This window comes from Suncus etruscus, chromosome 9 (genome assembly GCF_024139225.1).
Source record: "Suncus etruscus isolate mSunEtr1 chromosome 9, mSunEtr1.pri.cur, whole genome shotgun sequence".
Classification (NCBI taxonomy): domain Eukaryota; kingdom Metazoa; phylum Chordata; class Mammalia; order Eulipotyphla; family Soricidae; genus Suncus; species Suncus etruscus.
This window is the reverse complement of record NC_064856.1, coordinates 115915937-115940662: the sequence shown is the minus strand read 5'-3', so window position 1 is coordinate 115940662 and position 24726 is coordinate 115915937. Positions and strand designations below refer to the sequence as shown.

General features: G+C 41.3%; 1 protein-coding gene across 1 annotated transcript in view; it reads left to right on the top strand.

Moving 5' to 3' along the window:
- The window catches only part of LOC126018864 (zinc finger protein 585A-like), a 115067-nt gene that overhangs the window by 58723 nt on the left and 31618 nt on the right, over positions 1 to 24726 (top strand). The window lies entirely within an intron of this gene.

Below are 24726 nucleotides of genomic sequence, written 5' to 3'. Positions count from 1 at the left end.
TGGCAGAAAGTGTAGGGAATTGAAACCCCAGATTTCTCAATGGCCATCGGGATAACTTTTCCCTGAAGAATTTCTGGACTTTGTAATCACCCAGCTTTCCTGCTATGTGTAAGTTAAGGCCTAAAGAATATGGATTTGTGGCTAGAGAATAGCATCTAGCTTTTAGATAATAATTAAGAAGTTTAGGGGCTAGGAAGGTGGCGCTAGAGGTAAGGTGTCTGCCTTACAAGTGCTAGCCAAGGAACGGACCGCGGTTCGATCCCCCGGCGTCCCATATGGTCCCCCCAAGCCAGGGGCGATTTCTGAGCATATAGCCAGGAGTAACCCCTGAGCGTCAAATGGGTGTGGCCCAAAAAACAAAAACAAAAAAAAAAAGAAGTTTAAAAAAATCATTTAGGTTCACTTTAAAAGTTTTTTTTTGAAAAATTGGCAATTGTTAATTATAAAGTTTTTTTATGCTAAAGTCTGACAGAGGTCAGATAACATTCCCGTGGTATTCAAAAATAATTTGTGTGATGTAAATTGATAGTGTCTTCTGCCTGTAAACCCAGGCCAGAAGACTAAGTAAATTCCTATTTTTATATAAAAAATTAAAATTATGGAATATTTTATTGTACAAAAGGGCCCACAAGTAACCATTTGCCTCCTGCCAAGCTGTTTTCTTATAGACCTCCTGCAGCCTCCCGCAGTCCTGTCCTCATCCACTTCAGAAAAGCTTGTCACCCCTCCTGCTAGCCTGCCATTCCTGCCTGACCTGTTTCTGACTGACTCTGCCTAAGAACAATGCTGAATTAAATACTCTGCCTAACTGCCCTTGATGCCCACCGCTGCCACAAACAACCTCCGTCGCACCAAGGCTTAACTTTGAAACAGGTCACGGGCGTGGGACTTTGCTTACTAGAATCGTAAATGCGCCCCCCTGCCCAACCATCTCCAGCCTCACTTCGGCATCACCTTGGAACAGGTGGTGGGACTTGAACTTTGCCTTTTGGTAAAATTGTAACCAAATTCTTGTCGTTGATTCCTCCTTTCAGTTCATGATTGCCCCCAATTTAACGTTTTTTGCCTGTTTCACTGGTTTATCTCCCCCATTGTTTTACATTTGTTTCTTTAGTCCTAAAACTACTGTGTTTTGGTTGTTTTAATGCCTAAATTGACTGTTAGACCAAATTGCCTTATTACCTCTTAGATATAACCTTGTGTCTCTCTCCTGCTGTAGTAGAAAATCAGACACTACCTTCACCCTAGCCTTATTAATGCCTTATAACTGTTGTTACTTAACTGTTGAATCCCTAGCAGAAATAGTGCAAAAAAACCGCTGTGGTTTAAATTTGACATTTTTTTGAGGGAGGGGGGAATTTGTGTCATCCTTATAGTAGAATGTTGCTTTTTAAAATAAACTTGGCTTAGTTAAAGATAGTATTAGACTTGTGGAAAAAAGGTCTAGAGGATAGAAATAGACAGAGGGATTAAGATGAGTCCTGATATAAAACTTGGTCCTCTACCTCAACCTGGCTGTCCAAGCTGCTGCCTAATTTGGTCCTTTCATTGGCTTTTTGCTACTTTTTCCTTTGGCCCCTAGGCATTCCGTCGCCTCACAAGTTTTGTTAAGAATCAGGTTAATGAGGTTGCCGTAACGTTCAGTGTAGGTCCAATATCAGTGACTCCCTTCTATGCACCCCGTAGGATATGAAGCTATGGATAAACCTAAGCTTCAACCTCTGAGCTTTAAGGAGTTTTGAGTATCTGGCTAAATGCCCTTGCTCACTCTGCTCCAGGCTGTGGAGATGCTCATGACGGGGATAGCTTGGTGCCAGTGTCTGGGTGCAAACATGGCATTCCTAATATTTTGCACACAAAAACTTTTAATTTGGTCTCTTGTTGGCATGTCAGAACTGGAAGCCCACCAAAAAAAAAAGAAGAAGAAGAATGTTGCTTTTTTAAAGATAAGTTAGGCCTTGTCAAGGATAGCATAAAAAAGGTTGAAGAAAGTCTAGCTGAAACCAAGAAAACCTTGGACAGGGAGGAAAGCTGGTATAAAATTTGGTTCTCCACATCTCCCTGGTTATCCACCCTTCTACCCAGCTGCTTGGCCCATTCATTGGGTTCATGCTGCTCATTTATTTTGGTCCATGGACATTTCGCCGCCTAACTGGCTTTATAAAAACCCAGATTGATGAGGCTACAAAAAAATTTGTGGGCATTTACTACCAGCAGCTCCAGCCTCATGAACCCCCCATTTCTGATACTGCTGAGGGCAAGGAGAGCGCCCCTGAAGAACTGGATTTTGAGGAACTGGAACGGCCTGCTAAGCATAAGAAATCCTTCCTCACACGGCTGTGGAAATGCCTTTGACGGGATTAGCCTGGTGCCAGTAGTCAGGAGCACACCTCATTCTTTAACTTTGTGCAGGCTCTTAGGAGTAGGGCACTCCAGCCTACATGCACTGATGCAAGAACCTTCTTGCGTGATCCCCGAGCCGCTACTTTTGGGGTTCTGACACTGGGGGCCCACCAGACAGCCTAAGACAGGGTTTCCACCCATCTTTGAATTAATAAAAAGGGGGAATTTGTTGGGGACTGTTTGGAATAATTAAAAAGCCCTCTCACTAATCAAAATGGAGTCTCTGAAAGTCTTAGCCAAAGTGCTTACAAGCTGCATGTGGCCTTTTTGCCCTTGGACCCAAAGAAATAGAAATAGCCTAGAGCTAGGGAGTCACTAGGCTCCAAGATGTCCTTGTAAAGACAGGGGTCAAAAAGCCCAAGCTGAGATTAGATTTTGTATTTTGTTGCTCAAAGATAATGTGAATCTCTTGACTGATGATAATCTTATTAACCTTGAAAAATCAAGATGTTCCCGTGGAAAGTTACAGCCACTCCTATTGCGCCTCGCCCCTACTCTTTCTGTTTTGCATTGTCTATAAAAGGTCTATTTTTTCCTTTATTAAAAGGACTCCTGATTGGAACCCTTCATCTCGAGTCTCTTTTTTTCCCAGTCCCTCTTCTATTTCAGGCCGGATTCCTCTTCGAGAACTGCGAATTACTGACGTGGTCCCCAGCTTTACCTGCTGGTCGGGGTCCCTGGTGGACCACACATCTCCTCCTCTAATGAATCTTCAGATCTAGGCTCTTGCATCAGACATTCTAATTCAGATCTGTCATTCAAGAGATCTCTTGCATGTGTCCAGATGGCAAGTGCAGGGGCAGAAATTTCTTTTGAGCCATTCTGATGGTAGAAATTGCAAATTTCTTTCCCACCTTCTTCCAAACCTGTAAAGAAAGGCTGCCATCCTTGTCAAATCAAGACCTAACTTTCTGCACAACCTAGAGGAATTCTTCTACCTGATGCAGGGTGATCTTAGACTCATGGCCACACAAAGCACAGCACAACACATTAGAAAACAATTGTTCTTTATAATTACCATGTCCCATTATCCTTACCAAAAAACCTTCTTGCCTTCTTCATCCAAGGTCATTCTCTACTTGTCATGCTAGGTACTTTTACAAGGTCATATTAATGTGCTTAAAATAGAAAAACAAGAAATGAAAGCAAGGGGAAGAGATAGCTTACCTTCCTTTGATTCCCACACCTTGGGGGGGCATGTATTGTTCCTTTGTTGTTGCCAGATGTCACACCTGGGTGTCAGATTCTTAGCATGTTAGTCACCAGATGCCAAAGACCCCTCAGGTCTGGGCAGGAGTGACTGGACATGGGAACAGCTGTGGGGTCCTTGAGGAAAGTGGGCACAGCAGTCGCAGATTGTGACTAGACTTCACACCAGGAGAGGCGTTTGGATCCAGCCCTTTCATTTACTAAAAGAGCAGGGTTTTTATACATCTATTTTAGCAAGTCATTTTGAGTTGACAAGGAAGAAGGGGGTGATCAATAGTTTACATAGCAGAAAAATATGGCTTCTGTGATGTATAATCATCAAATTGTTCTATAGAATTCATTGACATCCTTTTTAATACAATTATTACAATATTTATTGATCTTTTACCAGAAAAGTCACTTATTTTTGACCTAGGATTTAGGAATACCCCAATTTCTCAAAATATCCTACGTCTACTGTCACATCCCACTCAGGAGAGGCACATACCACAAGGTATATTGCCCTCCTGAAAAGGAATTATTTGCCAAAAAGACCCGCTTAGAGCAGTCAAAATCACTTGACCCTTTGCGTGGATTGTGTGGACATAATTCCAATAGTGGCTGTACTATCTCTCTCTTTATTTTAAACCAATATTAGAAATCAGGCCTTAGTAAATTCTTTCTACTAGGACAGTACAATCCAGCCAAAAAGTCTCCCACTTAACAGCTCCCTGTAATTTTTGCTACCTTGGCGCCAAGATCAGGTTTTTCCATAAATTTAGCTCAAAACAAAGTAATTTTCAGTTTTCCCCCGAAACTCTGAAACATTCCTCACTCTTCCAACTTCCCTGATAATTACCTGGTTTCTTCTGTTTTACCCAAAACAAGCGAACCCAAAACAAACTGCCTTTTCACCTTCAGTATCGGCTCTTTAATATGCTAATTTAAGCCAGAGTCCTTTTTCCTTTCCCAGTGTCTTTGATGTCTAGAATTTGCACCCTGCTTTTCCCTGCCTCAGCCTTTTAAAAACAGCCAGCTCAAAAAATAAAATTGTCTCGTTCCTTGTAGACGCGAGTCCCCATACAATCTGTGTGGTTTCATTCATTTCTACAATATATTTCCGTCATTCGCCGTTTCGTGTGCCCACTCTCTCCCGTGAAAATTTTTCCCGAACTCCACGAAGGATCTGTTTGCAGGCGCTGGCGTCTAGCGAACAGAATTTGGCTCACAGCAGTCTACTGAATCACTTTAGTGGTTTGAATGCCCAGTCCTGTTTTTCAGGGGGTCATTTGTGTGTCTGTTTACTGCATGCCTATATTGGCTTTTGTTTTGATGCTAAGATTATCTTTTTTGAGGAGAAGATCACACCTGGTGATCCCTGAACCTGGCTCAGGGGTTATCCTTGCTCTGTGCTCAGATGACATTCCTGACAGGCAAAAGAGATGTGGGGATTTGAACCACTGTCCTTCCTGAATCAGCTGCGACCAAGGCATATGTCCTACTGATGTGCTGTCTCTCTGGGCCCTGATGCTAATATTATCTTTAAAACTAAGTGGCCGGGCCCAGAGAGATAGCACAGCGGCGTTTGCCTTGCAAGCAGCCAATCCAGGACCAAAGGTGGTTGGTTCAAATCCCGGTGTTCCATAGGGTCCCCCGTGCCTGCCAGGAGCTATTTCTGAGCAGACAGCCAGGAGTAACCCCTGAGCACCACCGGGTGTGACCAAAAATAAAAAATAAAAAAAAAAAAAACAAAAACAAAAACAAAAACTAAGTGGCTATGTCTTATGGCTGGATGTTCTGATTATTCAGTAATTTCCACATTTTTTTGGTTTGGTTTTTGGGCCACACCCAAAACTCAACACTCAAGGGTTGCTCCTGGCTATGTGCTCAGAAATTGCTCCTTAGCAGGCTCAGGGGACCATATGAGATGGCAGGATTTGAACCACCGTTCATCCTTGTTTGGCTGCATTCAAGGCAAATACCCTATAGTGCTCTCTCTCCGGCCCTCAATTTCCACATTCTTATCCCCTATAGCATTTCTATACAGATCAAGAAGGTCTGGAATAACCAGGCTTCTTGATGGTCTTTAGAGGGACTCTGAGTGATGTCCTTAGGATGCTAGTAAAACTATGTCTCAAAAGAGAGAGGCAAATGTATTCCATGACCTCTTTCAATATCCAATTTACTCTAAGCATCTTATGGCAATTGTGGGTACATATAACCAAAGTCTTTTTGAGCTTCATGCCCTCCATTAACCATGGGCTCTAGGCTAGGGTTTCTTATACAGAAGTCATAACTTTCACTAACTCTGTATTCCAAGCTTAAGAAATGTCCCTCCTAGAGCACAGAAGAAAGGAAAAAGATTAAGTGTTGTCCTGCATTGAGATTCATTGTCTTAAACTTTATTTTGTCCTGCATTGAGATTCATTGTCTTAAACTTTATTTTGTCCTGCATTGAGATTCATTGTCTTAAACTTTATTTTGCAAATATTCAAAAGCCATCACATCCTACTCTGGTGATTAAAGTCATGAAAAAGCCTACTCCTATCCTGAAGCACAAACCCACATGTAACAGTCTCCCAAACACAAATCCAGAGTTTCAAGCTCCAGTCTGCTGTGAATGGCACTACTTCCATCACTGACCAGATGGATGAACTTGAATACTTAAGCCAAGGTCTCTGCCAGGGAACTACATGAATGATGGCTTAGAATAAATATATTGAGAGAATTCCTTTTCAGCAAACTCAAGAATTCTATTCCTAATAGGACATTCTATTCCACTCAGGTGTCATTGAAAACTTTATACATATTGCTGAGGCACCTGCTTCAGCATCTCTAAGCATGCTGTGTAGCATTTGGTGTAGAGTAACACAGATGAGCAGAATAGGGCAGTCATGATTTTAAACAATACTGACTTTGATGGGATATTAAAGTGTACAAAGACTTCCACAGAAAAATTCTAAATTTTAGTGAATATCATAAGTATTGACATCTATAGCTACTTTTTAGGAAAATTAACTAGCCCTACCTGTTGAAATATTCAATGACTAATCAAATTAAAGCATGATTAGAATGTAGTTGAGAGAGAACACTCAATAAAAGAGTGTTTCTTGAAGAGTATCCCCGAGGATCATAGACCCGTTTTGGATCTCCCTGATGAGCACAAAATCATTAAAGATAACTCACTTCTCCAACAGGTAGCTGAAGGCAGATTATGTCTATTATCAGAATAACTGACCCAGAAAGTGTTCAAAGGGATGTAGGGATAAAGTAACCTGAAGTGACATGATGTTGCTAGAGTGAGAGAAGCCAAAGGGTTTCCCATCGCCCCAAAACTCAGAGAGGCAGACTGCCAATTAGTGATGCCAGTACTATCTGAATTTTATTATTATGTGGGCCTCCAGGGTCCAACAGTCTAGGCTGGTCTGCGAAACTCCACAGTGCAGTTACTTACAAATATTATAGGGTTTCTGAGACATTACATACATCATTTAATAAATCATCAAGGAGCAATTTTGAAACAATGGTTTCTTCTAACTTTAACCACAAGAATCCTCTCCTGTCCCACGTGCATTCCATGTATGTCAGCTTATTGTACCTTTAACTATTTTCATGTTTGTCTCATGGTATACCAAGGACAATGCCTGGCTTAATGACAAGGGTAAGACATTCTTAGCTGCCTAGGTCTGCCCTTTGGTCAGTATTGTAGGCTTGAGCATCTATGGCATGTTTTGTCCTTTGTTCAGGCTTGGAGACTCTAGTTGAACTTTAAACAAATCCCACTGTGCATGAGCATGGGTACAGAAGCAAGGGCATGAAGCTATATCTCTATCTACCTATCTACCTATTATCTATCTACCTATCTACCTCTCTCTCTCTCTCTCTCTCTCTCTCTCTCTCTCTCTCTCTCTCTCTCGGTGCCGGTGACACTCAGGGGTTACTTCTGGCTATGCGTTCAGAAATTGCTCCTGGCTTCGGGAACCATATGAAATGCTGGGGGATTGAACCACAGTTCGTCCTAGGTTAGTGCACATAAGGCAAACACCCTACCACTTGCCCCACCACTCCAGCTCCCCTTTGATTTATATTTAATACTAGTCTTCTTTTGTCTATTGTGATTATTGTTCTCCCACATTTTAATTGTTACTTTTAGAAATATTTTTGTGTTACTTTATGGGTTTTTGGATATAACAATTTTAGGTTAGTGGGTGTTTTGTACTACTGATATTTTTCCCAAATAGTATTTCTTGCTTTTTGGCAGGGTTTTTTGCTTGGGCACATCATAAGAAAAAAAATTGTAGGTTCAAAAGGAGTTTCTATCCATTTCCAATGAAACCTCAAGTTATTTGTTTACTTGGGGAGGTTCTTGACCTGAACCATACCTATGTCCAAGTATAAACCTGGAAAGATAGAACTTTTTCATAAAGTTGATCCATGAAAGAGTCTGTTGGGCCTTTTGTGTTAAACATTTGAGGCTATTTAAATCTGGACTTCCTTCTAAACTACTAAATAAGTTGATTACTTTTGAGTTTGGAATACCAAGGAAGGGATGGATCCAATTTATATACCGTATTTATTTGAGTATAATGCGCACCCCCTAATCTTTTATTAAAAATCGGTATAAAATTTTGTTTCACACCAAGCATTGTAATTGACCAAAAAAAATTATTGAACATGTGCGGCCATGATAAAAATCATTTATTAACAACGTAAACTGGTATAAGCTCAATACCAAAATAAATTTACCAGTAACAATATTTAAAATGCTTCAAAGTCAGATTCATCATCAGATACATAAAAGAGTTCTCCCCATTCTTCTCGAGTTAATTTTTCATCAGTATCCCAGTTGGCTGGAACATTTGTTTCTCCAGTTTCTTCGCTTTCTTTTGAGTCTAAATTCAGCAGCAGGTCATCTTCTGTGCCGTTCATTTTATTGCTGATGCCTATCTTCAAAAAACTCTTGATGATCATTTCTTTTGGTTGTCTTCCCATGATGTTTTAACCCAAGATATCATGAGAGATAGGCCAGGTTTCTTGAGATATTTTTCTTCACCCTCGAGTACAGTGCGCGGCTGCAGCCTGGAAAAGGCACAGTGCAAACTCACAATTTGCCTGCACCCTCATTGGACCGGCTGCCCCTGCCACCCCACACCAACCCTCGTTTATAATGCACACCCAAACTTTGATTTCTCTTTTTGGTAGAAAATTTTGCCTGTTATACTCGAGTAAATATGGTAGCCTAAGAATCCTTAGATTTTTCTGATAAATAGAAAGCTTTTGGGAAAGCACTGAAGTATGCTCCAATACAAAGCCCAAGTATTGAAATGGAGGTAAAGTCTGATTTTTTTCCTGTGGCTATTGTTAAACCAGCACCCTGCAAGCAGCTAATGACAAATTCATAAACATATTGTAATTCTTTGTGTGTCTGAGCCAACAGTAAGATGTTATGCATGTAATGCACCAAATATATCTGCAGAAACTTTTTTACAAGCTGAATGTAAGCCCACATCTACAAAATATTGACAAATGTTGAGTGAATTTGCCATACCCTGAGGCAAAATTATCCATTGAAATCACTGCATAGGGTTCTGTTATGAAGAGAAGGAACTGTTCCAAAAAAAAAAAGAGAGAGAGAGAGAGAAGGAACTAAAAATTCAAATGTTTTCCTGTTTTTTGAATGTATAGAAATATAAAAACAATCCTTTAAGTCAATTACTATCAAAGGCCAGTTTCTCCAAATTCTCCAAAGGTGAATTTAAGCCATTCTGCATCTTGCCCATTGAAACCATCTGAGAATTTACAGACCTTATATCAGTTAAAAGTCTTCAGCTATCTGATGGTTTTTTTAATAATAAATATTGTACAATTCCAATTAGAAAGAGGTTTTGATGTGCCCTAGCCTCAACTGTTCATCAACTAAGTTTTTAAGCACCTCTAAATTTGTGCTGTGGATGGGCCAGTGGGGAATCCAGATCAGAACATTGAATTTCCATTCAATGGGAATGGGTTCTGGGCGCTTCAACCCAGTGGCCTCAATCAAAAAGACCAAACCTCTGAATTAACATGCTGTGGGGGGTTTTGTGAGGGATATGATATTCTGCTTCCCATTGCTTTTGCATTTAATGTCCCTATAGGTTCTAAGAAACCAGAACTACACAAAGCATGTTGATCTTCCGGTTCTATGGATTTCAAATACCTAACACTCTGGTAAACAGAGTTTTGAGGCATGACCCCTCCTATTCCTTCCAAACTGTATGGAATAAATATAGAGCCCAATTTTAGGGTCAATCTCTTAATGAAATCAGAGACACTTCTGCCCCTAAATCAAACATACCTTTAAATTTTCTGCCCTGAATCTCAATAGTTAACATTGGATTTTTCCTATTTAAACTTAGTAGTGAAAGCTCTCAATGCAAAAGCCTCAGGGTTATTACTCCCCAAACCTCCTTTCCTTTTGTTTTGTTTTTGTTTTTGTTTTTGGGCCACACCCGGCATTGCTCAGGGGTTACTCCAGGCTGTCTGCTCAGAAATAGCCCCTGGTAGGCACGGGGGACCATATGGGACACCGGGATTCGAACCAACCACCTTTGGTCCTGGATCGGCTGCTTGCAAGGCAAACTCCGCTGTGCTATCTCTCCGGTCCCCAAACCTCCTTTCCTAATGCATTCTGATTTTCCAGGCATAATATAAGGAAGTAATAAAAGTTGAGTTATATTTTCACCTTTTTTAAAGGTCTAGACTGTGAGTACTGAAACAATAACCATTATTTCCTCTACATGGACAGAATCTATAATCCCCAAGTGAATTACTATTCTTTGACTGTTAAGATGCTTATTCCTACAGTCATCCCCATAGTTCCTTGAGGGAGTGATCCTGTTATGCCAGACTTTATTTTATCAGGGCATTGAGCTGAATGAGGGTGTTGCATGAAGTTGAGTCCACTGCTGACATATCCAGGGTCCCCAAATATCTCCCAAATTGAGAGACTAACTCCCCTTCTCAGGGAGACCTTGGCAATAATCGTCCGCAATAAATGATCCAAACAAAGAGGTTTGGGGGGACAAAAGGTTTGGCCAAAAGAGCCTAATCCTCCCTGGTTTGATCCCTCTACACCAAAAAATGTGTCTCCCCCCCCCCCTTTGTCTCTTCTCCCTCTTATATCCTCTCTGTCCAACTGCCTCTCTCCAACTGTCTCTGTTCAACTGTCTCCTTTGGCCTCCTCTCCAAGCTCCTTTATTTCTAAATACAAAATAAATACAATACCTAAAATAAATACAAAATACTCTACAATTCCCCCTTTTTAGTAAACATCAATAAAAATAATGCAACAATATGTATGTCCCACAAACCCTAAGCAAAACCTTAATAAAATATAAATCTAAAATATAAAACATTAATTACAATATATGTCTCCAATCAATACAAATTTAAAGGCAAAAATATCTCCCAAAGATGCAAATCAAAACAACGATGAGATACCACCTCACACCCCAGAGAATGGCACACATCACAAAGAATGAGAATAAACAGTGTTGGCGGGGATGTGGAGAGAAAGGAACTCTTATCCACTGCTGGTGGGAATGCTGTCTAGTTCAACCTTTATGGAAAGCGATATGGAGATTCCTCCAAAAACTGGAAATCGAGCTCCCATACGATCCAGCTATACCACTCCTAGGAATATACCCTAGGAACACAAAAAATACAATACAAAAACCCCTTCCTTACACCTATATTCATTGCAGCTCTATTTACCATAGCAAGACTCTGGAAACAACCAAGATGCCCTTCAACAGACGAATGGCTAAAGAAACTGTGGTACATATACACAATGGAATATTATGCAGCTGTCAGGAGAGATGAAGTCATGAAATTTTCCTATACATGGATGTACATGGAATCTATTATGCTGAGTGAAATAAGTCAGAGAGAGAGAGAAAAACGCAGAATGGTCTCACTCATCTATGGGTTTTAAGAAAAATGAAAGACACGCTTGTAATAATAATTTTCAGACACAAAAGAGAAAAGAGCTGGAAGTTCCAGCTCACCTCAGGAAGCTCACCACAAAGAGTGATGAGTTTAGTTAGAGAAATAACTACATTTTGAACTGTCCTAATATTGAGAATGTATGAGGGAAATGTAGAGCCTGTTTAGGGTACAGGCGGGGGTTGGGGGGGGAGGAGGGAGATTTGGGACTTGGGTGATGGGAATGTTGCACTGGTGATGGGTGGTGTTCCTTTTATGACTGAAACCCAAACACAATCATGTATGTAATCAAGGTGTTTAAATAAAAAAAAATTAAAAAAAAAATATCTCCCAAATGTAAAACCACTGAAAAATATTTTTAAAGCTGAGTCGAGTAAAAAGCAAGAAACATCATTTGAGAAAGTATCAACAGTACAACAAAACCACTAACCTAAATTGTTATAAGCAAAAACCATAATGTAATACAAAAATATTCCTAAAAATAACAAATAAGATGGGAGAGAACAATAATTACAATAGTCAAAAGAAGACTAGTATCAAATACAAATCAAAGGATTACACTCAGAATAAAAATACAAAAGGTGACAGTCCTTCCAAGTCTAATGCAAATCTGCAATGATGAAGCATCTGGAACTCTGAATAATTCATCCATGGAAAAATGAGTCACAGCTTGTCACAGGATGCGAACTCCAACAGAGAAGAATCTCTTTCGAAGGCCAAAATCAGGAAGCTTGTCGTTGAGAATGGAGGAGATGATTTGAAGAGAGGGAGGACTTATCTGAAAAAGGAAGGTTAAGGACTAGGAGGAGAGAAGAAAGGATCTGGTAATAAACCGTGGAAGAGAAAGAAAAGGGAACTATACAAAATATAAAAAACAAACAAGAATAAAACAAGCAGAGTTAACATATTGGTGGCCACCACTTTCACTCACATTCACACACAATAGGTCAACCAAAAAATCCGATGGAGTGAATCCAAAATGAAGCAAAAGAAAAATCAGCTGAATCAGTAAAAAAAAATTGCTTCAAAACTAATAGCCAACAGACTGGATAAAGGAACGACTTCAAACTCACATTCTTTTTCAAATGTAGAGTACAGCAGATCTGAAAGAATTTTGTGTACAATACGACCATGAAGTCCAATAATGCAAATATTGAACAGTAAATCCAACGTAGTCAGTCCTCTAAGATAAGCACTGTGAAGAGAGTTCACCTAAAAAGTATGGTTCTGTCAAGATTATAAGTATACCTCCATGTTATAGTGAAAAGTTAAAAATTGCTAAACGAGTATACCTCAATAATTAACCCTAAACCAACATTAAAATGATGAAGAGTCTTTCTCTCATGTAAGCCTTAAGTAACATCAGTAGATTGCAAAGTTTTCCCATTAATAGTGACCTAAAACAATACCGAAAGTAAGGCATTAATACATCATACAACCAACCACAATGGAGATCCATCATATTCACTTCTAAAAAACAGTCATACTTAAAAATTAACCATAAAACATTAACAGCTACTTATCGAAGATCTTTGAGAAGTATAAAACAGGATATATGCTGCTGTGGATTTTACAGATGTAATAGGAATTTTCTTGATCTTCTTCTCATCAAAATTGATCCAGTATTGTTCTGTGGCAATTTTACAATATGAAGTACAATGTCCAAAGTAAACCTGACCAAAATGATTTGATACTGATTATAAGTTATATTTTTTCAATCTTGTTATTATTTTTTGAGTGAATTCTGCTAAATTGAGGTCTTCTAAAGGAAAATTCACATAAGTGTGTAGTTTTTTAATTTGTTTTCCATCAAAAACAAAACGTTTCAAATGAATTATCAATACCGGAGATAATCTCCATAAGTATGTTTCCTTTAAAAAATCTCTTTTAATATTGCAGTTGTTACAATAAATTCTCTCTTAAAACCTCTTCTTTAAAAAATTCAAAGAGACATTTCTGCAACATACATTTGTCTGCAGGCTTGATAGCCAGGGACAACTGAACAAATGTTTCATAAATCTCTGACATAAATTTCATAAATCTAAGACACCGTAGTATAGATTTAAACTATCCTTGAAAGAGTTTATATATAATAGATTCACGAGCCCTAGACTGTTGATATTTTTCATTGTCCTCAATGTGCATAGCTTCATCTATCATTAAATTTTTAGTCAGTAAATCCTGATGTAGTCCTTCTATAAGAAACATTACTAATTCATGAGAATTCTGTTGGTTATGTCTATCAAATTGGTCATTGAGTAAACCAATTGTCGTTTTAAAATTTTTTGGATTAATATATCTATTACATCCATTTCCCATGAGTTTAATAAGATGACCAAATTCTTCTGCTAATTTACCTTTATGTCCATTTGGATTTTCCCTGTTAATGTCTTTTTTATAATAATCCTGAAAAAATACTGAGTCAAGTTTGAAATATTATACAGGCATTGTAATATTGAGTTCATATAACATGAGTTACCTACATTTTATAATCCAGTAAAAACAGGTTTCTGTTTTTCTATATTTATTCCAGAATGTAAAGGTTTTATACTGTTATTAGTGTTTCTCAAGGTATGAGTTCTGAGAGTTACTCCCTTGTTTACTATCCCAGACACCTCAGCAATGTTACAATTATCAAAGTCTGGAGTAACCTGTATTTGATGTGTGGTGAAGCTAATAGTCTCACCACCCTGATCTTGGTCATTTATGCTAATCCGATTTCCCACGAGGCGTAAAGGGACCCAAAATTTCTTGGGAGGGTTGTTGTTTGTAAAGTGGTAGAAGATAACCAGCAATCCATTTTTCATCCTCTTTTATACAAATTGGAAAGTCTATTGTTTCTTGCCTCTCAGTTTCTTCCTTAAAATGTTTTTCCCCTGCTGTATAACTTTCCCCTTGAGGTAAGTTCAGGTAATTTAGTGTAATAAGAGTCAAAGATAGCAGTTCAGCTGGTGCTAATCCTCTTTTTATATTCTTTTGTAATTGGGTTTTTAGCGTTCTGTGGGTTCTTTCCACAATGGCCTGTCCTCGACAATTGTGGGGAATCCCCTTAAGATGTTTTATTTGCCATTCTTTACAAAAAAATTCAAAAGTTTTGCTTATATAGACGGGCCCATTATCAGTTTTGATGTAATACGGAATACCCATAACAAAAAAAACATTGCAAAAGAAAACTGCAAACTGCCCTAGATTTTTGGGAAGACATAGGGATTGCCCAAATAAACCGAGAATAAGTGTCCACCACCACATGAAGATAAGGTTTTTTTGGAAATACATCTGTTTGGGTTACATCCATTTGCCAAAGTTTGTTAGACTGCAAGCCTTTTGAATTTGCTCCTGCTACGTGAGTCTTTTTTGTTAATGGAGCACAAATGTTACACATCTCTATAATTTCTCTAGCTTGCCTCCATGGAATTTGATAATTTGCATGTAAATGGTGAGCATTCATGTGTAATGCTGTATGTTCTTCTACAGGTGGTTTGAAGATAGGCATTGCTAACAAGTCAGCAGTTTTATTTCCTTGTGCCATTGGCCCTGGAAGATCTGAGTGAGCCCTAATATGTGTAATAAAGATGGGTTCAGTTCGTTTTTGTATAAGCTGTTGTAGGTTTTATTTTTTTAGTAAATTCTGTATAATTGGGCAGTGAGCATTAATGGAGGCAGTGGCTATCACCGGACATAAATTTACAACATATAATGAATCAGAGATGACATTTATGGCTTCAAATACATTTTCTAATAAGAAAATTAACGTTGCTAATTCAACTTTCTGTGCAGACTTATACTTGGTATTTATGGTTATATTCATTTTTTTCCTCCGGTTATTCCTCCATTTCCTCCGGATGACTCATCTACATAAAAAAAACCTTTGCATTGAGAATAGGAGAGTTCTTAACAATTGAAGAAATAACCAATTGAGTCTTTTTCAAAAAGTCCCAGGTTTTTCCTGATGGATAATGAGAAGAAATCTCCCCTATAAAATCTGAAAGGGCCCTTCGTAGAGATTCATTAAGAGGCAATATTGACTCAAATTTCTTTTTTGATACTGGCAAAAATATTACATCTGGGTCAAACCCTAAAAGAGATATTGATCTGAGTCTTGCTTTAGTAATCAGTTCTGAAATTGATTCCAAGTAAGATATCACAGATCAAGGCTGTTTGTTATGTAAATACATCCATTCCAAAGGACCAGCCTGTTGAATCAAAGCTGCAGTTGGGGTTTCATTTGTAAGGAAAATTAGTAAAAATACTTTCTCTCCCGGGATAGCTCTTAAGAGAAATGAATTTTGCAATCTGTTTAAAAAATTGTCCACTTCGTTTTTAGCAGCTGGTGTTAAAGTTCTGGGGCTGTCTAAAGCAGGTTTACCTTCTAAAGTTTTAAACAGATTAAACAGCTCTGCATTCGGGATTCCTAAAGCAGGTCGGAGCCAATCTATGTCACCTAAAAGTTTCTGAAAATCATTAAGTTTTTTTTTAAATAATGATTTATTGGGGCCAGAGCGATGGCACAGTGGTAGGGCATTTATCTTGCATGTGGCTGACTCAGGACGGATCTTGGTTTGATCCCCGGCGTCCCATATCATTAAGTTTTTTTTTTTTTTTGGTTTTTGGGCCACACCCTGTGACGCTCAGGGGTTACTCCTGGCTATGTGCTCAGAAGTTGCTCCTGGCTTCTTGGGGGACCATATGGTACGCCGGGGGATCGAACCGCGGTCCGTCCTAGGCTAGCGCAGGCAAGGCAGGCACCTTACCTCCAGCGCCACCGCCCGGCCCCAAAGTTTGGGGGTTTTTTTCTGTTTTTTTTTGGGGGGGGGGCACACCCATTTGACACTCAGGGGTTACTCCTGGCTATGCGCTCAGAAATCGCCCCTGGCTTAGGGGGACCATATGGGACACCAGGGGATCGAACCGCGGTCAGTCCTACGCTAGCACTTGCAAGGCAGACACCTTACCTCTAGCGCCACCTTCCTGGTCCCATCATTAAATTTTTTAAGATTTTCTTTTTTGATGGAATTTTTTTGTGGATGTAGCAATGTTCTGTCCAAAACAAAACCCAAGTATTGATATGGTGGCATAGTCTGTATTTTTTCTAAAGCTATTTTCAGTCCTGCCATTTGCAAACAATCAATCACATTAGCATATAATTTCTGTAAACTTGTTTCATTATTCATTGTAATTAAAATATCATCCATGTAATGACAAATTATGGCTTGTGGAAATCTTTGATGAGCAGGGCTCAGAATCTTGTCTACAAAAAATTGACACATTGTTGGGGAATTTAACGTGCCCTGGGGGAGAACAGTCCATTGGTACCACCGGCAGGGATGGACATTATTAATAGAAGGAACTGAGAATGCAAACCGGTGTTTATCATCTGGGTGAATAGGAATATGGTAAAAGCAGTCTTTTAAATCAATTATAAGTAGTGGCCATTCCTTAGATATTACTACAGGTGATGGTAAACCTGTCTGCACTTTCCCATAGGAGTCATAGATAAATTCACAGCTCTCAAATCCATTAAAGTCTCCATTTTCCAGACTTCTTCTTTATGGTAAATATAGGCGAATTCCATTGAGAAAATGAAAGCTCAATATGTCCTGATTTTGGCTGTTCTTCCACTAATTCTGTCAGCACCTTTAATTTTTCAGTTTTAAGTGGCCACTGACCTATCCAAATTGGTTCATTTGATTTCCATATTATTTTTATCGGTGCTGGGGTCTTTCTGGCAGTGGCCCCTATCAAAAATCCTTAGTTTTAATTCAAGAGAAGGTTCAGGCTCATCTTGAGTTAATGGAATATGGATTCTGCCTTCCATTGTTTATGCAGGCCATGGCCCCACAAAGATGGCGAAAGAGGGCCCACATGAGATCCAATTATAGCCTTTTGATTTTCTGGGCCATGAAATACTATAGTTTTTGTGCTTAACAAACAGGAACTCAGGCCTCCCACTCCTTCTAATGAATATGGAATTTCTTGGAGAGGCCAATTTTCTGGCCATTCTTTTATTTGAAATTACAGTAACTTGAGCACCTGTGTCTATCATGCCGTTGAATGTTTGCCCTTCTAAATTAAGTTTAATCATTGGGTTTTTATCTTTAACTTTAGTAAACAGTGCCACAATTGGGTTTTTCTCAGCCCCCGGATCAGTGCTTCCAAAATCTCCAATTCTTGTATTTTCTGAAGTCCCAAATTTAACATAGGTATTACTACTATCTGGACAATTGTCTCCCCTTTATTAAATGTCCAAGTAACCGACACGTTAATGACTACAATAATTTCTCCCTTTGAGTCTGGATCAATGACACCTGTGGTTACTGATATACCTTTTACATTGAGGGAACTTCTGCCCAGAATCAATCCCATTGTATCTGGAGGTGGGGGTCCTACTATGCCTGTATGTAATATATAAGGGCATTCTCCTCGATAAATTGTAATATCCTCCGGGCAAGTTATATCAAGCCCAGCACTGCCCACCGTTCTTGTTTCATTTTCTAAGATAAATCTTGGGCTGGGCCGGGAAGAGTTAAAATTTGATGAATTTTCCCCTGATTTGGACGGGCCTAGGGATTGTCCCTGTATGAGTTTCCCTGCATTGTGAATGTGGGTCTCCAAAGAGCTGAATTTTAAAAAAGACGACAATTCTTCTTGATATGTCCCTGTTTTCCACAATGGTAACAGGTGAATTGTCTCCTAGGGTTTGTGTTAACACCTCTCCCTATATTAATATTGGAGAGATTTCCAGATCTGCAATCTTTTGCCCAGTGACGACCCTTTTTGCATCTAGGACAGAGACCCAGCTTCCGGGAGGTGTTTTGTCCCTGGATGTGGAAAGGCACTGCAAAGGTCCGCACTGGATCCAGGTTTGCCAATGAATGGGCATATCATAAATATTCCTACATGCATATAAAAATTCGTTTAAATCAGCCTTTTTCTGCAAAGGAGCCAATACTATTTTGCAGGCCAAATTTGCATTATAGTAAGCCAAACATTTTTCTAGAAATTTTCTCACCTCATTTTTAATTTGTATTTTCAGAGCATCTTTGAGTTTAGCCACAAATTCTACATAAGGCTCATTGGGACCTTGGGTAATTCTTAAAAAAGTACCCTCACCAGTGCTATTAGTATCAATTTTCTACCATGATGACAATGCAATGTCTTTAATTATTTTTGAAATTTCTTTAGGTAAAGCCACTTGTGCCTGTACATCTACATATTGATTTTCACCCATCAATAGTTCATACGAGAGATTAACCCCTGCCACTTGTTTTTTGGTTCCATCGGACTATACAATTTAGTTTTCATACCCTCTGCATATAACATTTCCCATTCAGTTCACTGTTTTGATGGCAGGCATATTTCAGCAAGTTTTTTGAAATCATATAAAGTCCAAATTGTTTTTGGGCACCAAATTCTTAGTATCTCCAGACATTATGGAGAGGTTGCCCCAAAATCTTTACATGTTTTTTTAAATCGTTCAATATCCTCCACTTCAAGAGGTTATGTTGAAACATATACTGTCTGTAATGGAGCTGAGGCCGAATTAGCAGAAGTTCCCTGCACAGGGCTCTGAGGCCTGAGGTGTGTAGTACTAGAATGTGGTTCATTGTCTGATTTGGCACTATCATGTGAGTCCATGCCATGAACAGAATCAAGACTCCATTGTGGGCTTAGCATTGGAGGTTGATCATTAGTGTCAATATTTTGATTTGGATCCTGAGTGTCTAAATTATGTATCCAGGTTAATTTTTTGCTGGGAAAAATGCTTATATTTTTGATGGTGGTGCCAGATTCATCAGCCTGTACCTTGATATTGTCCATACTTGTCATCACTTTACAATTTCCACACTGTCTATTTCCTAACCACCAACCAATTCCTATACACATCAAAGCCATATTAGTCAGCACAGAAAGTTCACAAGCTATGACCAATGGAGGCACAGGCAATGAAATTGTTGGGATAGAAATTTTGGATTGACATATAAACAATAGCCATCCAGTGCAGATGATATTTGCTAGTGTCAAACCAAGTTTACAACCAAATGTAATGATGCACTTGAACAATACCGAACCGATATTTTTTATAATAGATGGCATAGTGAGCGTGAGTATCCACAAAAATCAGCCAAGGTTTTTTGCTACTGTGTTTAAGTCCTATTGGATCCAACACCCATCATTACTCCAGGTACCACGGTATTCAATACAAAAAGGAGAAAGAGGACCATAATTCAAGCATGCTTTCTTAAAATTACTGAGGTAAGCCATATTCAAACCTTCATATTCTATAATCTGATTATTTTCCTGATGGGGAGAATTCATTTCTGATACTGAGTTGTTACTAATTTCTAAGAACTAACCCATGTGGGTGAGGTGAATTCGTCACACTCTCTAAAAGGCTGAGGTGGAGGTTGGGTGGATGATAATCTTACAGATCCATCTTCTGATGGGGCCATTTCACCTTCATTAGATTCTCTTTGTAAATCATTATCCCCAATAGAAACCTCTAGAGCAGGGCTCTCAAACTCAATTTACCTGGGGGCCTCAAGAGGCAAACTCGGGGTGGTCCTTGAGTGCAAAGTCAGTAGTAAGCCTTGAACATTGGAGGGTGTGACCCAAACAACTAAAACAAAACAAAATTAAAAAAGATTCCTCTAGGGCAGGGCCACAAAATGTTGTATGGAGGGCCAGAAATGGCCCGCGGGCTGCGAGTTTGAGACCCCTGCTCTAGAGACTTGACTGGCCTAGCGTCAGTAAGGGGCGGCAGAACACAAACCTCAGGGTTTCTTGATTGCATATGTGTCACAGTAGGGAATGCCTTCTTAATATTTGGGTTCACTGGCCTTGCAGAATTATTATAAATTGCTTCAGAAACTTTCAAAGCAATGTTCTCAGTCAGTGCCTCAGCAAATTTTAATGCAAGGCTAGAGAATTCAGCCTGAATCTATATTTTTTTGTTTTTGTTTTTTGGGCCACATCTGGCGTTGCTCAGGGGTTACTTCTGGCTGTCTACTCAGAAATAGCTCCTGGCAGGCAAGGGGGACCATATGGGACACCGGGATTTGAACCAACCACCTTTGGTCCTGGATTGGCTGCTTGCAAGGCAAACACAGCTATCTCTCCAGGCCCAGCCTGAATCTTTTGAATCTCATGATATGTATAAAATGAAAGAATAAAAAAAGCTATCACTAATGCAATTAGCATGAACAGAGCCAGGGTCCTTCAACCAAATCCCAAGCAAACAACATCACGTTGAACCAGTGAGTTGTAAACCAAAAAGGTTGAAATCCACCTGAGACAAAAGGAAACTATCATCTCACCACTCAGCAGCAGAGATCAAGTCCTGGTTTGATTTTTTTTGTTGTTGTTTTTTGTTATTTTTTGTTTTTGGGCCACACCCGGCTTTGCTCAGGGTTGACTCCTGGCTGTCTGCTCAGAAATAGCTCCTGGCAGGCACTGGGGACCATATGGGACACTGGGATTCAAACCAACCACCTTAGGTCCTGGATCGGCTGCTTGCAAGGCAAATGCCGCTGTGGTAACTCTCCGACCCCGTCCTGGTTTGATTTCTAATTACAGTTTCAGGTCCCTGTTCAGAAACCATCTGTTAGTGGAGCATATGTTAGTGGAGCTTAAGGCTCCAAAATGATGGTCTGGTGAGAAATAATCCACATTGTGAAAAGGTACAAGAATGGGTTCAGGAAATCCAGTGCTCAAGCAAGGAATTCAACCACCCAAGCTTTCTGCTGCTAAGAAGGAACACATCTCAGTGAAAGAAGACCAAAGAAATGAGCTCCTGCTTTCTCAGACACCTGTTTTTATTGACAAAAATCAGGCCCACCCTAGGGTGGGAGAGGAATACCAAGTAGGAAATAATCCAATATACCATCACTAGATAACACCCTAGGGTAGAGTGCAAATATTGATTAGGGTAGGATCAATAACCCAACAACCTAGCAATGCCAATATTTAAGTCCCCTGTAGAAGAGATGCCCATTGCCTTCATGTGCAATATTATATTCTACTAAGATAATACTTGTTCTGCCATAACCCTGTCAGACTTCTCCTGCTGGATGGTGGCTGACCCCTTGGACATCTTCTAAATAAGGAGCTTCATCAAAAAGATTGACTTCCTAGAAGACTTGGGATAGTTGAAACCAGACAAGGAAAACTCAGCTTGGAGCTGAGAACTGAGCTTACAATGGGGAGAACACAAAACCTCACTCCAGAGTCTGTTTGTGGATCCAGGCTGATACCAGCACTTCTGGACACTTTCCAGCTTATGTCTGTGCTTGGACAATTAAATTACATGGAATATTTCACACACCTATGACACTGACACACTCCTAAACTGTAAAAGTAACCATGGCCACTGTCAGAAAGTATTATTTCCACTCTCTACTGTCTATGGCAGGATTCCAGCTCAAGAATATGGAGATACAAATATGCACATAGAGCAGTGCTCAAGAGACACTCCAGGAATGGTCTTTCTAACAGATGAATTTCAACTCAGAGAAAGTGATTTCTTACTAATGCACAGAATTTATTAGGAATGTGCATAGATTTAACTCCAATGATATAGATGCAGACAATGCTGATGATTCCCTTCCCATAACTGGGGATGATTAGAGGAGACTGTTCTGTGGTAGTGTCCTTCTGAGTCTCAACAGAGGGTTGAGGACTAAACAATGGGGCCTGATATGTACCACAATTTTAGCCTTTACAACATAACCCATAGCTGATGACTTCTGTCCTATATTTTGGCCATGAGTAGAAATAAAATTCCACTTTTATTTTAAAATAATAAAAAAAATTTTTTTTTGGTTTTTGGGTCACACCTGGCAGTGCTTAGGGGTTACTCCTGGCTCTATGCTCAGAAATCGCTCCTGGCAGGCTTGGGGGATCTTATGGGATGCCGGGATTTGAACCACTGTCCTTCTGCATCCAAGGCAAAAGCCTTACGGCTGTGCTATCTCAAAATTTTTTATTTACTTTCCCTCAAGGACAAGGTCAGGTAGCAAATTGGGAAAGTTGCAGTTAAGTAAGGATAGATCTACAGTGCAATAACTCGAGTTCTTCTGATGTTCTGGTAGTCCTTTTAGAAAATGAAAAGAGAGGTATCATATATTTCTCCTCAAATAAAACCTAAGTCTGTGTAGCTGGAGGTGTTAGTACTCATGATTTTCACTAGATTTCAGACATTTTATGTGGAAAGTCCTTGTACTCTTTAATATCCCATCAAAGCCAGGATTTTGTAAAATCACGGTTGCCCTATTCTGCACATCTGTGTTAGTCTGCACCAAATGCATGCTTAGAGATGCTGAAGCAGGTGCCTCAGCAATATGTATAAAGTCTTCAATGACACCTGCGTGGGATAGAATGTCCTGTTAGGAATAGAATTCTTGAGTTTGCTGAAAAGGAATTCTCTCAATATATTGGTTCCAAGCCATCATTCATGTAGTTTACTAGCACTGACTTTGGTTTAAGGACTCAAATTCATCCATCTGGTCAGTGACGAAGCCACGCCACTCACGGCAGACTGGAGCTTGCGACTCTGGAGTTGTGGCTGTGACATCTGGATGTGTGCTTCAGGAGAGGAGAGTTCTTCGTGCCCATTTTTTCACTTTAATCACCAGAGCAGGGTGTGGTGACTTCTGAATATTAACGAAAGAAACGAATCTCAACCCAGGACAACACTTCACTTGTTCCTTGCTTCTGGCTCTAGGACGGGCAGGTCTCAAGCTCAGGATACAGAGTTAGTGAGATGTCAGAGCGGTGGTCCAGGAAGCAGGTGCCGGCCTTGAGGCCTCGTCTCCTGCATCCCACAGGTAGCCCCAGAGCACCCCGAGCGCGGTCAAAAAGCCCTCTTGGACAGTTCCCTTCACCTCCTTATTGCGGGATTCTTGGCCCAAAGATGTAGAATCAGGAAGAATTCAAGCCAGAACAAGCAGCCCAGGGAACAGGCCAGCCCGCGCTCCCGTCCTTCCGCACTCAGCCAGAGCCCAGAGCGAGCCCCGCAGGAGAGCCTCAGGCTGGCTCTCAGCGGGCGAGTTCGGTGGGCGGCGTCCGGCTCAAGCGCCAATCCAACTCCGAGGCCGCTGTGCCTCTCCCCCGCCCATGGGTCGCCGGCTCCCCGGAAGGCGCGCCGTGATTGGCCGGGCCTGGCTTCGCCCGCCCTTTTCGGCCGGGGCGGGTCCTGGCCCGGGCGCCTCGCCTGTCTATCGGAGCTCCGGGCGCGCTGATTCGTCGGCCGCCGATCGGACCCGCCCACTTCCGGCCGCGGGGGGCGAGCCGCGCAGACACTCGCTGCGGGACCGTCGTCCGGCAGTGGGTGAGCGTTGCCGGGGGAGCCCCGCGAAATCCCGCCTCCGAGAAAGCGGGGAGAAGCCCGCCGGGGGTCCGGGGAGGCTCCTCCGGGCGGGCGCAGCGGGGCCTCCGTCCCTCCCCTGTGAGCGTCGCCGCCTGAGCCCGCCCGGCTCCGTCGGGTCTCCGTGCTCCGGGTCGGTGCCTGCCGCCGGCCTCCTGCTCCCAGCGGAGCCGGACGCAGCTCGGCCGCCTGCCCTGCCCGGCTGCGCGCGGCCGGGTCCCGCGAGCCCCAGGCTCCCCGCCGTCCTGGCCACTGGGTCGGGTCGGGTCGGGTCGGGTCGGGCGGCGTGAGGCCGTCCTTGGCCTGCATGGGCTTCCCGGGCGGAGGGCGCTGAGCGTGCGGTAGCTGCCTCGGTCGCCTCTCCTCTGCCTCTCCCTCTCCCTCTCTCCCTTTCTCTCTCTCTCCCTTTCCCTCTCCCTCTCCCTCTCCCTCTCCCCCTCTCCCTTTCTTCCTCCTCCCTCTCCCTCTCCCTCTCCCTCTCCCTCTCCCTCTCCTCTCCCTCTCCCTCTCCCTCTCTCCTCTCTCCCTTTCTCTCTCTCTCCCTCTCTCCCTCTCCCTCTCCCTCTCCCTCTCCCTCTCTCCCTTTCTCTCTCTCTCCCTCTCTCCCTCTCCCTCTCCTCTCTCCCTCTCCCTCTCTCCCTTTCTCTCTCTCTCCCTCTCTCCCCTCTCCCTCTCCCCTCTCCCTCTCCTCTCCCTCTCTTCTCTCCTTTCTCTCTCCCTCCCTCTCTCCCTCTCCCTTTCACTCTCCCTCTCCCTCTCCCTTTCCCTCTCCCTCTCCCTCTCCCTCTCCT